General features: G+C 40.2%; 1 long non-coding RNA gene across 1 annotated transcript; it reads left to right on the forward strand.

Annotated features, from left to right (window-relative positions):
• The first annotated feature begins 283 nt into the window (after positions 1-283).
• Positions 284-8283, forward strand: LOC121158999. Its single transcript, XR_005884288.1, has 3 exons — positions 284-294; positions 4742-4746; positions 8204-8283. It is a non-coding gene; the product is annotated as an uncharacterized LOC121158999 (long non-coding RNA).
• The last annotated feature ends 4604 nt before the right edge of the window (positions 8284-12887 follow it).

Here is a 12887-nt window from a genome sequence, read left to right on the forward strand (position 1 = left end):
CAGAGAGGAGGAGAGACAGAAAGATCTTCTGTCCACTGGTTCACTCCTCAAGTGGCTGCAACAGCGGGAGCTGAGCTGATTTGAAGCCAGAATCGAGAAGTTTCTTCCAGGTCTTCCATGTGGGTGCAGAGTCCCAAGGCTTTGGGCTATCCTCGACTGCTTTCCCAGGCCACAAGCAGGGAGCTGGGAAGAAAGTGGAACAGCTGGGACTTGAAATGGTGACCATATGGGATCCCAGTGCATGCAAGGTGAAGATTTAACCACTAGATTATTGTGCCAGGCCAAAGAATTCTGGTTCCCAGAGAGTGAAAACTAATAGTAGCCAATTTGAATCAATGCAATAACAGATAGATTTATTTATTTGAAAGGCAGGCAAGAGAGAGAAGAAGGAAAAGAGAGAAGAGGAAGGGAATACAAAGAGAGGGAAGGGAAAAAGAGAGAGAGAGAACCAGAATCTTCCATCTGCTGCTTCACAACCCCCATAGGTGGTAGGGAGTCAACACATTGAGGGCATCATCCATTACTTTCCCAGCAGCTTTGACAGGGAGCCAAATCAAACGTGAAGCACTCAAACCTGTGCTCCTATGGGATGCAAGCTTCACAGGCAGTGGCTTAACCCACAGCACCACAATATTGGCCGTGAAACAGTGCCTTTTCTAGTAACACAAGCTTATTGGAAAATAAGGAGTTGAGTGGGGGCAAAGGAAACTGCAAAGAACTGACCCTTGGGCAAGCACTTGGTGAGGTGAGGGAGTTAGCTGTGGATGTGTAGAGGAAGAGTGCTCCAGGCAGCGGGATCCACCATTGCCTTTGAATACGGTCATGCAACAAAGAACAGCATTTTGAACAATGAGAGATTTTGTACACAATGGTAGCCTCTGGTGACCTGGCAGTCTTCTTCGTTTATATAAGTGCACTGAATGGTGTCCACACAACAATGAAGCTACGCTGTGACACTGTTCTTGGAATGCATGCCCTGATGTTAAGCAGTGCATATCTGAGTGCTCATGTTCTTGTGCATGCCAGAGTATATACTGACAAGTATTGAGTACACACACACACACACACACACACACACACACACACACACACACAAACACACCTTTCTTTACAGGAAATGGAGAATAATATATAGAGAGATCAATAATTATTTTACAAATGAACAGTATTTATCCTAAGCATGAGGCACTTATGCAGACACGTATCTTGGTGCGTGTGAGAATGAGAAAGGTGAACATGAAAAACTTGAGTCTCTCTTCTCCTCAGCTGGATGCAGAATCTACCCGTGGATCTCCCCTGTAACATTTGCCCTCTCTGAACATACAAGGCAAGGAATGCTTTGCTCATCTTCAGGTTTGAAGTTGATCAGTATTGCCATCTCACACTCACCCTGATGCTAAGAGGTCTTTCCTCTCTGTGTCCATTGGCAGGCTTTTAAACGTTGTCATGGCACTAGAAGTGTGCCTTACATTTGAATAGTTTTCTGCTGGGAGCCAAGGCTTCTTTCCCTGGAAGGAATGGAGAGGCCCAGAGTAACTGAGTTGCCACTTTCCTGGCTGTTTTCCATGGTGTTCTGATTCATATCGAGCTCAAGACATGTTGTATGCTTTGGTTCACATGCTGAGGCATGTCTGTTTTCAAAGGCATGACTTTGGTATCTTTTTACACTTGGTTGTCAGGACAGTGGAATCTCTTTCTAGAATGGGTGAAGCCCCTCATTGACTAGCTTTAGCTTTGGTCAGTACCTGACCTTGGATCTACCCTTTCCTTGAAAGAATATACCTCCCCCAGTCCCTTTGGATGCTTTACCAGAGTCCTTGGCAGAAATTCAGCTTATGGTGTGTGAATGAAGGTGGCTGCATTGGAAAAGGTAGTGATAACTGAGCTGCAGGTTCCTCTGGCTTATCCCATGCTGTGGGACAGGTTTGGGTCTGGCTCTCCATCAGGTTATGACATAAAATTTGGATCTGGGATCATCTCATCATGCACAGGAACAGAGATTCAGTGAAAGCAGTAGACACTCCAATCACCAGGATGCCCAGTGTGTGTGCCCTCCATGTCTCATCCCCAGGTTGATATGTTAAGATTCCGTTACATCTGTTTCTGACCTTGCAACAGATCTTCTTTCACTTTGACATCTGCGAATATTTTGACTCCCTTGGGCACCTCATGTAGAATATTTACAATTCCACCTGTGACAAGGCTTGCCAGTTCCAAGCAGACTTGGATTTAGTTTAATTGGAGAACTGTCCTCAAAGGTCAGTTCCACCTGCTTTGTAGAAGAGGGGGCTTGACAGTTTTTCACCCTTTCAATATCGGGGGGCAGGAAATGTCCCCGTCTTGAGAGATAGCACTTTTCTCTGGCACAACTCTTTTTACCTTAGGCTCTGGGGATTGGAAGATAGCATGATACTCTGGGTCTGAGATAAGGGGCAGCTAAGGATGACAGGGGACAGGATGTGGCATCTGAGCTTGGAACTGTCCTTGGAAGAAAGTCATGGAGCACCTGGAGGTCATAAAGGACAGACTAGGAGAGATTTATGGCTGATCAAAATGTCCAAAAGACTGAAGGCCTTCTGTTTTTGTGTTGAAATTTTTTTAGTGCCACTTTTTTCTTAATACTGTTTAATTGTTTCATGGTAATTATGAATGTTTTCACAACAGACTGTGAAGTTCCAATACATGTGCACACTGTGTAAGGATCAGAGTGATGTATTTCTTGCATGTTAGATGTTTACCATATCTTTGCAGTGGCAGCATTAAAAATTCTCTTGTCTGCTATGCGTCAACTTTTCTTGGATGTTTGGGCACCAAGTACTTTTCAGCCCTGGTTTCATGCTAGGTTTGGGGAGGAAATGGCAGTTACATCCTATGTCAGAATTTAACCCCATTAATCTCATTTTATGTTTCCATGGTAATTATTAACATTATCCCTTCACTTCCTAGAATATTTTTGGGGGGCAATAAGTGGGATGCTCGCCCTCTGAATAAGGAAAGGAATCATTACTGCTTCTCTTTAGTGGATCACTAGATTTAATATGTTCTTTCTAATCCCAGTGCCTTACTACACTCATGATAGCTGTGCATCCTTGAATGTGTAAAATTTAGTCATATCTGTTTAACATTCTCAGCTACTTCCTTCAGAGTCATTTCTGCTTCTGTCACTATTGCACTGTTTGTTGTTTGTCACATTCTCCTGTTACATGTCAGATGATTTTTGACTGAATCGCTAGAAATTGCAATTTTCATCTCATTTTATATCAATGTTTACAGCTTCCTTTATCTGTTGCTGAGATTGGTTCAGAGATACAGTTGAGTTATCTGGAAATGAATGGTCCTTTTGAAACTGACTTTCAAGCTTGCTTGTATAGCAACTGAGCAGCCTTTGGTCTGCCTTTTATGTCTAGCCAATGTTCCATGATATACACTTGTTCTTCAAAAAAACTCATGTGAAATTGCATGTTGTATAAATGAAACTGTGTATGGAATAAACACATTCCTTTCTCGGTTGGCTTGTTGAAGCTTGCTAATATTACAAGAGTTTCTCACTCGAGGATTCCTTGCCCTATCTAAGTGCAAGGGTTGCTCTGCCTGTTCTTTCCTCGAGTTCCCCCTCCTACCTCAAGCAGGTGTGTCACATGCATGTCCTGACCAGTAAATACTCAAGGAGGAGTGTACACAAACACCCTTTAGCTCCTGAGCTTTCCTTCTGTTTGTGTCGGTCTCTGTAACTCTCTGTCTTTTTAAAAATTTTGAATTTAATGGTACAATTCCATACAGTCTGGGATTCCCCCTCACCCCAAATTCCCACCCTGTGACTGATTTTCCCCACATATTACAATAGTATAGTCCTTCATAAGCAGTCCTAAGTCCATCAGTCTGTTATTTAAGTGTGCCCCAACATGGCTGGTACCAACAATGTCAGACAGTCCATCATCCCATTTTATAAACATGTCCAACAGTTTCATTGGGAATCCATCTTTGATTTGGAAGTAGGATGCATATTGCATTGTATCTTCACATCTGGATATGATCATCTCTGCTACGCCATCACTATACATTCCCTTAAATGAGAAGCCATGAAACAAAGTCAACAACAGGTATGAAGATAAAACAACAACAACAACAATTACAGCATCATGGAGTTGAAAAAGTGCACCACTGAATAATTAACGCATGAGTGAAGAAATGAAAACACAAAAGCTTCTTGGATAAAATGATGCCATCATGTGATCCATGAACCAGTGATGAATTCAACAAGAGAAAAGAAGCCATTTGGAAGAAATGAAAATGAAAACAAAAACATCAAAAACACAGGGTATGCAGCAAAAACAGTATGGAAAGGTTATTGAACTTACAATTTGCATGATGGGGCTTCCTTATATTAGAGAGAACATATGGTATTTGTCCTTTTGGGATTGATTTATTTCACTGAACATAATGGTCTCTAGTTGGGACAATCTATTTGCAAATAATATAATTTCATTCTTTTTAATGGATAATTAATATTCCATGGAGTGGATGTACCATGGTTTTTTCAACCAGTCCTCTTTGGACGGGCAACTGGGTTGCTTCCATGTCTTTGCAATTGTAGACTGTGCTGCTGTAAATATATGATTACAAATCCCTTTTTCATATGCAATATTGATTTCCCTTGGAATGTTCCTAGGAATGGGATAGCTGGGTCATAAGGCACGTTTATTTGCAATTCTCTAAGCACTCTCCATACTGATTTCCGTAGTGGTTGTACTAGCCTGTACTCCTACCAACAGTGAAGGCAGATACCTTTCTCCCCACATCCATGCCAGCAGGTGTTGTTAGCAGAGTTCTGAATGTAGACCAACCTCACGAGTTAGGTGAAACCTCAATGTGGTTTTCATTTGTAACTCCCTGATGGCTAGGAAGCCTGAGCTTCTTTCCATATATCTGTTAGCCATTTGAATCCTCCCTTCTTTTGAAAAATGTCTATTCATTGTTCATTTCCTTTGCCGATTTCTTCAGTTTTTTTTTTTTAACTGCTCCTGGGTTTCTGAAGCTCTTTGTAAATCCTGGATATTAGTCCGCTATCACTTGTGTAGTGTGCAAAGATTTTCTCTCTTTCTGTTGATTGCTTCCTCAATTTATTAATTGTTTGCTTTGCTGTACAGAAGCATTTTTGTTTCATGTAGTCCCATTTGTTTATTTTAGCTTTGACTGCCTGTGCTTTTGGAGTGTTTTCTAAGAAGTTTTTCCTTGACCCTTTATCTTGGAGTGTACTTCCTATGTTTTCATTTAATAGTTTGATGGTTTCTGGGTATCAATTTAGGTCCTTGATCCATTTAGAACTGATTTTTATATAATGTGACAGATGTGGGTCTTGCTTCTTAATTCTGCACGCTGCTATACAGTTGCCCCAAAAGCATTTTGTTGAATAGAGCAGGCTTTTCCCCTGGATTGTTTTCAGGTTGTGTGTGTGTGTGTGGGCTCTCTTCTGGTGTTTCTATTCTGTTCCATTGATCTCCTTCTCTCTTTCTGTACCAGTACCAGACTCTTTTGATGACCACTGCTATGTAGTATGTCTTGAGGTCTGAAATTGTGATTCCTCCAGCTTGGTTTTTATTCTTCAGGATAGCTTTAGCTATTCATGGTCTCTTGTGTTTCCAGATGAACTTTTGTATCTTCTTTTCTGTTTCTGAGAAGAATGTTTTTGGGATTTTGATTGGGATTGTGATGAATCTGTATATTACGTTTGGTAATATGGACATTTTGATGTTATTGATCCTGCCAACCCAGGAAATGGCAAGTTTCTCCATTTTTCAGTGTCTTCTTTTGTGTGTGTGTGATACTTAGCTTAATTCCTAGGTATTCCTCTGTGCTATTTTAAAGGGAACTATACTTACAATTTCTTTCTCAGCCATGGAATTATTTTTGTACACTAGTGTCATTGATTTGTGCTCATGAATTTTGTATCCTGTTACCCTGCCAAAGTATCTTATGAGTTCTAATAGTCTCTTGACTGAGTTTTTGGTTCCCCTATGTAGAGAATCATGTTGTCTGCAAATAGAGATAATTTTAGTTCCTTGTTTCTGATTTGAATTTCTTTAATTCTTTTTTTTTTTTTGTCTGATAGCTCTGGCAAGGACTTCCAATACCATATTAAAGAGTAATGGTGACAGTGGACATCACTGTCTAGTTCCAGATCTTAGTGGAAACACTTCCAATCTTTCTTCATTTTGTATGATGCTGGCATTGATTTTTCATAAATCGCTTTGATTGTGTTGTAGAATGTTCCTTCTATGCCTATCTTGCTTAGAGTTTTCAGCATGAAGTGGTGTCAGATTTTATCAAATGCCTTCTCTGCATCTATTGAGATGTTCATATGGTTTTTATTTTTCAATCTGTTGATGTGATGTATCACATTTATTGAATTGCGAATGTTGAAACATCCCTACATGCCTGGGATGAATCCCACCTGGTTTGGGTGAATAATGTGCCTGATGTTCTGTTGGATCCTGTTGACTAGTATTTTGTTGAGGATCTTTCCATCTATGTTCATCAAGGATATCAGTCTTAGTTCTCTTTTTCTGTTGTTTCTCTGGTTTTGGTATTTAGAAAGAGTTTGAAAGGATTTCTTCCCTTACTATTGTTTGGAAAAGCTTGTGGAGGATTGAGTTAAGTTACTCTTGAAATGTATGGTAGAATTCAGTAGTGAAGCCATTTGGTCCAGGACTTTCCATGGTTTGGCGGGCTTTAATTACCAATTCGATCTCAGTCTATGTTATAGGTTATTGATTGCTTCTTGATTCAATTTTGGTGGATTGTATGTGTCCAAGAATCTATCCATCTCTTCTAAGTCTCATTTTTTCACATATAGTGCTTGTAATAGTTCCTGGTAATTCTCTGTCTGTCTGAGGTATCTGTTGTTATATTTCCAACTGATGCTACTAATGTGTATCTTCTCCTTTTTTAATTAGTTGGACTAGTGGGGAGTCTATTTTATTGATTTTCTCAAAGAACTGGCTCTTTGATTCATTGCTTTTATGCTTAGTTCTTTTGGCCTCTATTTTGTTTATTTCCTGCCTTATTTTGATTGCTTCTTTTTTCCTACTAATCTTGGGATTCTTTTCTACTCATTTTCTAGTTTCTTCAACTGTAAAGTTAGTTCATTGACTGAGATGAACTTTCCTTTTAACACTGCCTTGATTGTGTCTCATAAGTTTTGATATGTTGTGTTAATGCCTTCATTTGTTTCAAGCCATTTTTATATTTTCCCTTTGATTTCCTCTCCAATCTATTGCTCATTTAGTAGCATATTAATCAGTCTGCATGTGTTTGCATTTCTTCCTGGGTGTTTTGACTTCCTGGTCTCTAGTTTCATTCTATGATGGTCTGAGAAAATGCATGGTATAATTTTGATTTTTAAAAATTTGCTGAGGCTTGTTTTGTGGCCTGTAACATGGTCAATTCTGGAGAACGTTCCATGTACTGATGAAAAAAAAAAGGTGTTTTCTATCTGTAGTATGAAAGGTTCAGTAGATATCAACTTAGTCCAATTGCTCTAGTGCTTGGGTGAGTTCTGTTGTTTCTTTTCTGGGTTTCTGACTCCTCAATCTGTCCATTGATGTTAAAGAGGTATTAAATTCCCCACTATTATTGCATTGGAGTCTATTTCTCCCTTTAGTTCCATTAATATTTATTTCATATAGCTAGATGCCTTGGCATTTGGCACATATGCGTTTTTATGGTGATATCTTCTTATTGAATGAATCTTTTGATTATTATGTGGTGTCCTTCTTCATCTCTTTTAATGTTTTTCACATCAAAGTCTATGTCATCTGGTATAAGAATGGCTATACCTGTACATTTTTCCTTACCATTCACTTGGAATATCTTTTTCTATCCTTTCACTTTCAATTTTCTCTGATCTTTGTTGGTGAGATATGTCTCCTGTAAACAATAGATAGATGGGTTTTGTTTTTGATTCAGTCCTCTAATCTATGGCATTTGATTGATGAGTTGAAGCCATTACATTCAATGTAATGGCAGTTTGGCCCTGTCCTTTTAGTAATGGATTGTTCTTTGATTTAGACTTCTGTTGGCCTTTTGCTGGGATGTTCTCTACATTTCCCTTTATTTTTTGGTAGTTATTATTCCTTTTCTCTTTCATGAGAATATCTTTGAGTATCACTTGTAGGATAGGTTTAGAAAAGGCAAATTCTTGGAGTTTTTCTTTATTGTGAAGGAATTTTATTTCATTTTCAAAGACAAAGGAGAACTTTCTTGGATATGTTATTCTCGGCTGAAAGTTTTTTCTTTATAGAATCTGGAATATGTCACTTCAGTCTCTTTTGTCCTGTAGCATTTCCTCTGAGAGGTCAGCTGTGAGTTTGATTGGGGTTTCTCTATAGGTCACTTGATTTTTTTTTCATGTGCATATTTAAAGATCTTTATGTTCAACTGAAGAGAGCTTGATTATCATGTGTCATAGTGAAGTTCACTTTTGATCAACCCTGTTTGGAGTTCTGTTACCCTCTTGTATATTGTTTTCCAATTTTTTCCCCCAGATTAAGAAAGTTTTCATTTAATATTTCACTGAGTACACGTTCAATCTCAGCGTATCTTTCTGTGCCTTCAGGAACTCCTATAACTCTTATATTTGCCCTTTTAATCATATATTTTAATTCTTGGATGCTGTTTTTAGCTTGACCCAGCTCTGCTTTCAGCTTTTTGTTTGTTTCTCCTTGGTGACAGGAGATATCTTCCAATTTTGATATTTTTTCTTTTGCCTCATTTATTCTATTTTTGAGACTCTCCACTGTGCTTTTTTTTGCTCCATTTTATTCTTCATTTATGATAAAACAGCTTTCATTTGACTTATTTCCTATGTGACATATGCCTTAAGTTCCTTGAACTCCTCCTGCATTACGTGCTTCTCATTGTTATTCACAAGATTTATAACAAATTTTCTGAATTCTGTGTCCTCCATTTTCTCAATATCTTCCGCAGGGAACTCTGAGGGTGGTCGAGGCTTTTGCTCCTTTGCCAAGGAGTCTTCAGTAACATCCATAGTGGCTCTGTCTCTTCCCTTTTGTCATTGCAATTCTGGTTGGCAGATTTTTCTCCTTAGGGCAGGTTTCTAAGATGTATTACCTGCAGATCTACAAGCCAATTTTTATGTTCTACCTATGTCCTGGATTAGGAAAATGCCAGCTATTCTGAATAACTGGGTTGTCAGCAGTACTGATCTTACTGACACGTGCTGGTCGTTAAATCTGAATGTCACCTGGAATTATTTTGGGTGGAGTCTGTTGAGTGCCACGATGGATCTGCTTTCTCTGAAGAGCATGTGCAATGCTCTAAGTGTTTATGTTCCCAGCTTAGCTCTTGTGCAGCTCAGCTGTCCTCCCTGCATTCCAACAGTTTCTGGTTCCGTGAAAATATCATCTGGGTCCTACTGATTTAGTGCATGCACAGTTTACCACTGCTTCTCTTGTCTTCTGAGCCCTTGCTCCTCTGTGCAAGATGGTACCCGGCAGGGCACTGGTATAGATCTTGGGCTGCTGTCCAACAGATCCGGGGACTGTACAGACCCCACAGGATGTGAAGCTGGCACTACTTTCCCTGTGGACTCAGCTCAGTGTGATTAGCTAGAAACAAGCCCTCTCTGGGCCATCCCTTCAAATTCGCTTTCTGCCCCACTGTACAAGATGGCACCCAGTGGAGCACTGACAAAGAATCGGGGCTGCTTGCTTTCAGGTACAGGGACCTCACAGACCCTGTAGGATGTGAAGCTGGTGCTACCTTTCCCATGGGATCTTCCAATTGTGATCAGCCAGAAACGATCCCATTCTGGGCCATCTGCTCAGATCCGCACTCTCTGTCCCACCACTCAAGATGGCACCCAATACCTGTGCTGTGAGATTCTTCACCCTGCCACTGATTCATCCCCTGGAGTCCTCTGATTCTTCTCTGCTCATTTGCAGGACCAAACTATTGAGCAGGTTGGGCAGGTCTCATTCTGCATTTGCCTCCTGAGCTCCCTGCGCAAATCTACACTCTCTCCTGGCTATCACAAGAGCTGTAGCCACCACTGGATTCCTGGCTGCCACTGGAGCTTGGATTGCTGGCTGCTTGTGAGTTTTATGCTCAATGCAACACTGCTCCGCTGTTGCCACTGCTTCACTGTGTAGAGGGCATCTCCAGATACCCTCCTACCAATTCTCCGACCTCTGTCTTTTCCTGTAATCTGCTCCTTGTGCTTCACCTAGTCTGTGATTGTCCCTCATCCCTAACCTGTCTGCATCCTAGGACACCATCTTGCCTCTCAGCTCACTCTTTTTTGTTACTTGACACTGCAAGGCTAGCTGCCTTGATATCTCTGAATTCTCCACTATGTCTGCTCGACTCAGGAAACCACCCAGCCCTTTCTGAAGTCCCTCTTCCTGCCCTATTACTAATGGAAACATCTTACTGGCAGAGAGCAGATTCACCCTAGGGCTTTTTTCTTTCCTTGCCTTCTTTCCTGAGTACCCTGTCCCCTGCTGTCCATTTTTCAGGTGTCCATACTTTGTGCTTAAATTTGTTGCTGTGCATTGCATTTTCACTGGCAAAGAAATTTGTTCAAGCGTTCCATCTATTCTTCCACCTCATCATACATCCATTCTCTCATCTATGTAACATCTACCTGTTTTTCTTTATCATGCTTAACCATGATTTTTTTCATGATTCTGCCAGGTTGCTGTCACTCCCTAATTTTTTTCAAGGGCTGTCTCCAGGACCAGTGCTCAGTCTGTCCTTTCTTCCAAGGCTTTACAGAAGATACTGCATGATTTGGGATATTTATTCATTAGTTTGAGCGTTAGCTGAAAAGTATTTCTTACCTTCTAAAGTTAAACATTTTGAATTCATTCTTTATTTTATTTATGTGTTTGAGCCAGTACTTCGACTTATTCTTCTTGGGTTCCTGTTAAAGTGAATTCTGAAATACAATGTGTCATGTCAGGAAAAGCATTCTAAACTGTGCCAGGGAAGATAAGAGTCAAGAATGGAGCAATGGGAAGGTAATAGATTATGATGGATCTTATGTAGCATGTGAAACATTAGGACTTTATGTAGAAATATTGAAGACAAAGAAATCCTTTTTTCTCAATGAGGTTATAGGGCAAGATTAGATATTTGTAAAGATCATGCTGGATGCAGTGTAGAGAGTGGATTATGTTATAATAAGACTAGATTCAAATGTCTGGATTAACGTGTTGTTAGTGATAAGTAATGTTAAACATAGCAGTACTGAATTGGGGATGAGAAAGAAAGAGAAGGGGAGAGAGAGAGCGAGAAGGAGAATGAATGAATATGATGAGATTGATGATAGTGGAGCTGACAGAACTTTGGTTTCAGAAGGCGAAGAGAGAAATGCAAGTGACCAGTATAACTCCTGGGTCCTTGTGCTATTGGTCATGAAAAAGTGGAATAGTCAGGGAAATAGGGGAAAAAAAAGAGAATATATTTGGTCTACAAGATGGTAAGCTCAGTTTTGCTCATAGATCTGAACTGCTTGTGGAACTTCCCTGGGGTTCTCTGGAAGCTACCTGGTTCCACACTTTGGGGCTCAGCTGAGATATTTGGGAGTCACATACAGTCTGCTGCCCAAGGGCGTTAGGTTTGAGTGATAGTGGAGACCATAAAATGGAGGCAGGCAACTCCTAGGGAACATGTCACTCCAGTCTGTACATAAATACTTTGCGTGTCTGGACTCTGAGATTTTCTGTTTTTAAAAAGTAGTGAAAACATAACCTCTGAATGGCCTTGTTGTTGTCATTTCATCTGGTATCTTGCAGAAAATTAAACTGTTTTCACAGTTATGCTTGCACCTTATGTATTAGCACTTTTCTGCCAGTTAAGGAGAAAGGTGTACAGCATACTCCAGTGTGTGAGGCTGCTTGAGACTGTTAGATGCCTCCCACCCCCAACACACATGCACACATTGCTTCTCCAATAAAGGCATAGAAGGCCAAGTACACACAAGGCCATCACTGTTTTTTTTTTTTTTTTTTTTTTTTAATAATTTTTGTTCTGAGCCTTGTGACACTGAGCTTTGTTACATGGAATACTCTGTGATTTCCAGGACAACAGGTGCCTTCCTGAGTTTGTTTGTTTGTTTTAACCTATATTCTCATACGGCACAAAATTCCTGTATTGGTCAAGTTTAATTCTGTCCATTGATTCCTTTTAGCATCCTGTATCTGTGAAGATGGGATTTGTAGGGGAAGTGATAGAAAATCACAGATCAGGGGCTGAGTCTAACTGTCTCTATTGCAGAAGAAAATCCTTCAGCCTCTCTGAGACTGAGCCTTGGGGATGAAGTAAGATTAGCCTAGGATTGTTGCAAGGATATTATATGACAATGCAAGTGTGCAAGGTAGTGATTGACACATACAAATGTGTGCAATAAATGAGCCATGGTTTTTCTGCTGTTACTGTGTACTTCTTGACTATGCAAAGGATTGATCCTTCAATTGCAACCAGTACCTAGAACCCTTATTCTGCACCTGCCTTCCATAGGCATTAGTTGTTGGAGGAGGAAGCACAGGTTGAGAAGGACCCTAGTGAATATTCTCAAAGATTTTCCCCCCGAGTTTAACTATCACTGTTTCCAACTTTGCAATCATCCTAACGCTTCCATCCAAGAGAAATATTTTAAAGCTTTTTCCAATCTTCTGTAAACTTTGGGGGACTTTTGATCTATGATGATGGGGCTTTCTCATTCCACCTTGCCATCTGGAACTCTTTGCTCAGGACTTTGCCAGGAAAAATAAAAACACAGCACATGAACTTAGGAAAATAACATTTGGCAGAAACTTGGCAAGTGTGAATCCTTTGTTGCCAGGATCTTTGTTCAAGTGTGGGTG

The sequence above is a fragment of the Ochotona curzoniae genome, unplaced genomic scaffold (genome assembly GCF_017591425.1).
Source record: "Ochotona curzoniae isolate NIBS_2020 unplaced genomic scaffold, NIBS_Ocur_1.0 contig_4064, whole genome shotgun sequence".
In the NCBI taxonomy this organism is placed as follows: Eukaryota; Metazoa; Chordata; class Mammalia; order Lagomorpha; family Ochotonidae; genus Ochotona; species Ochotona curzoniae.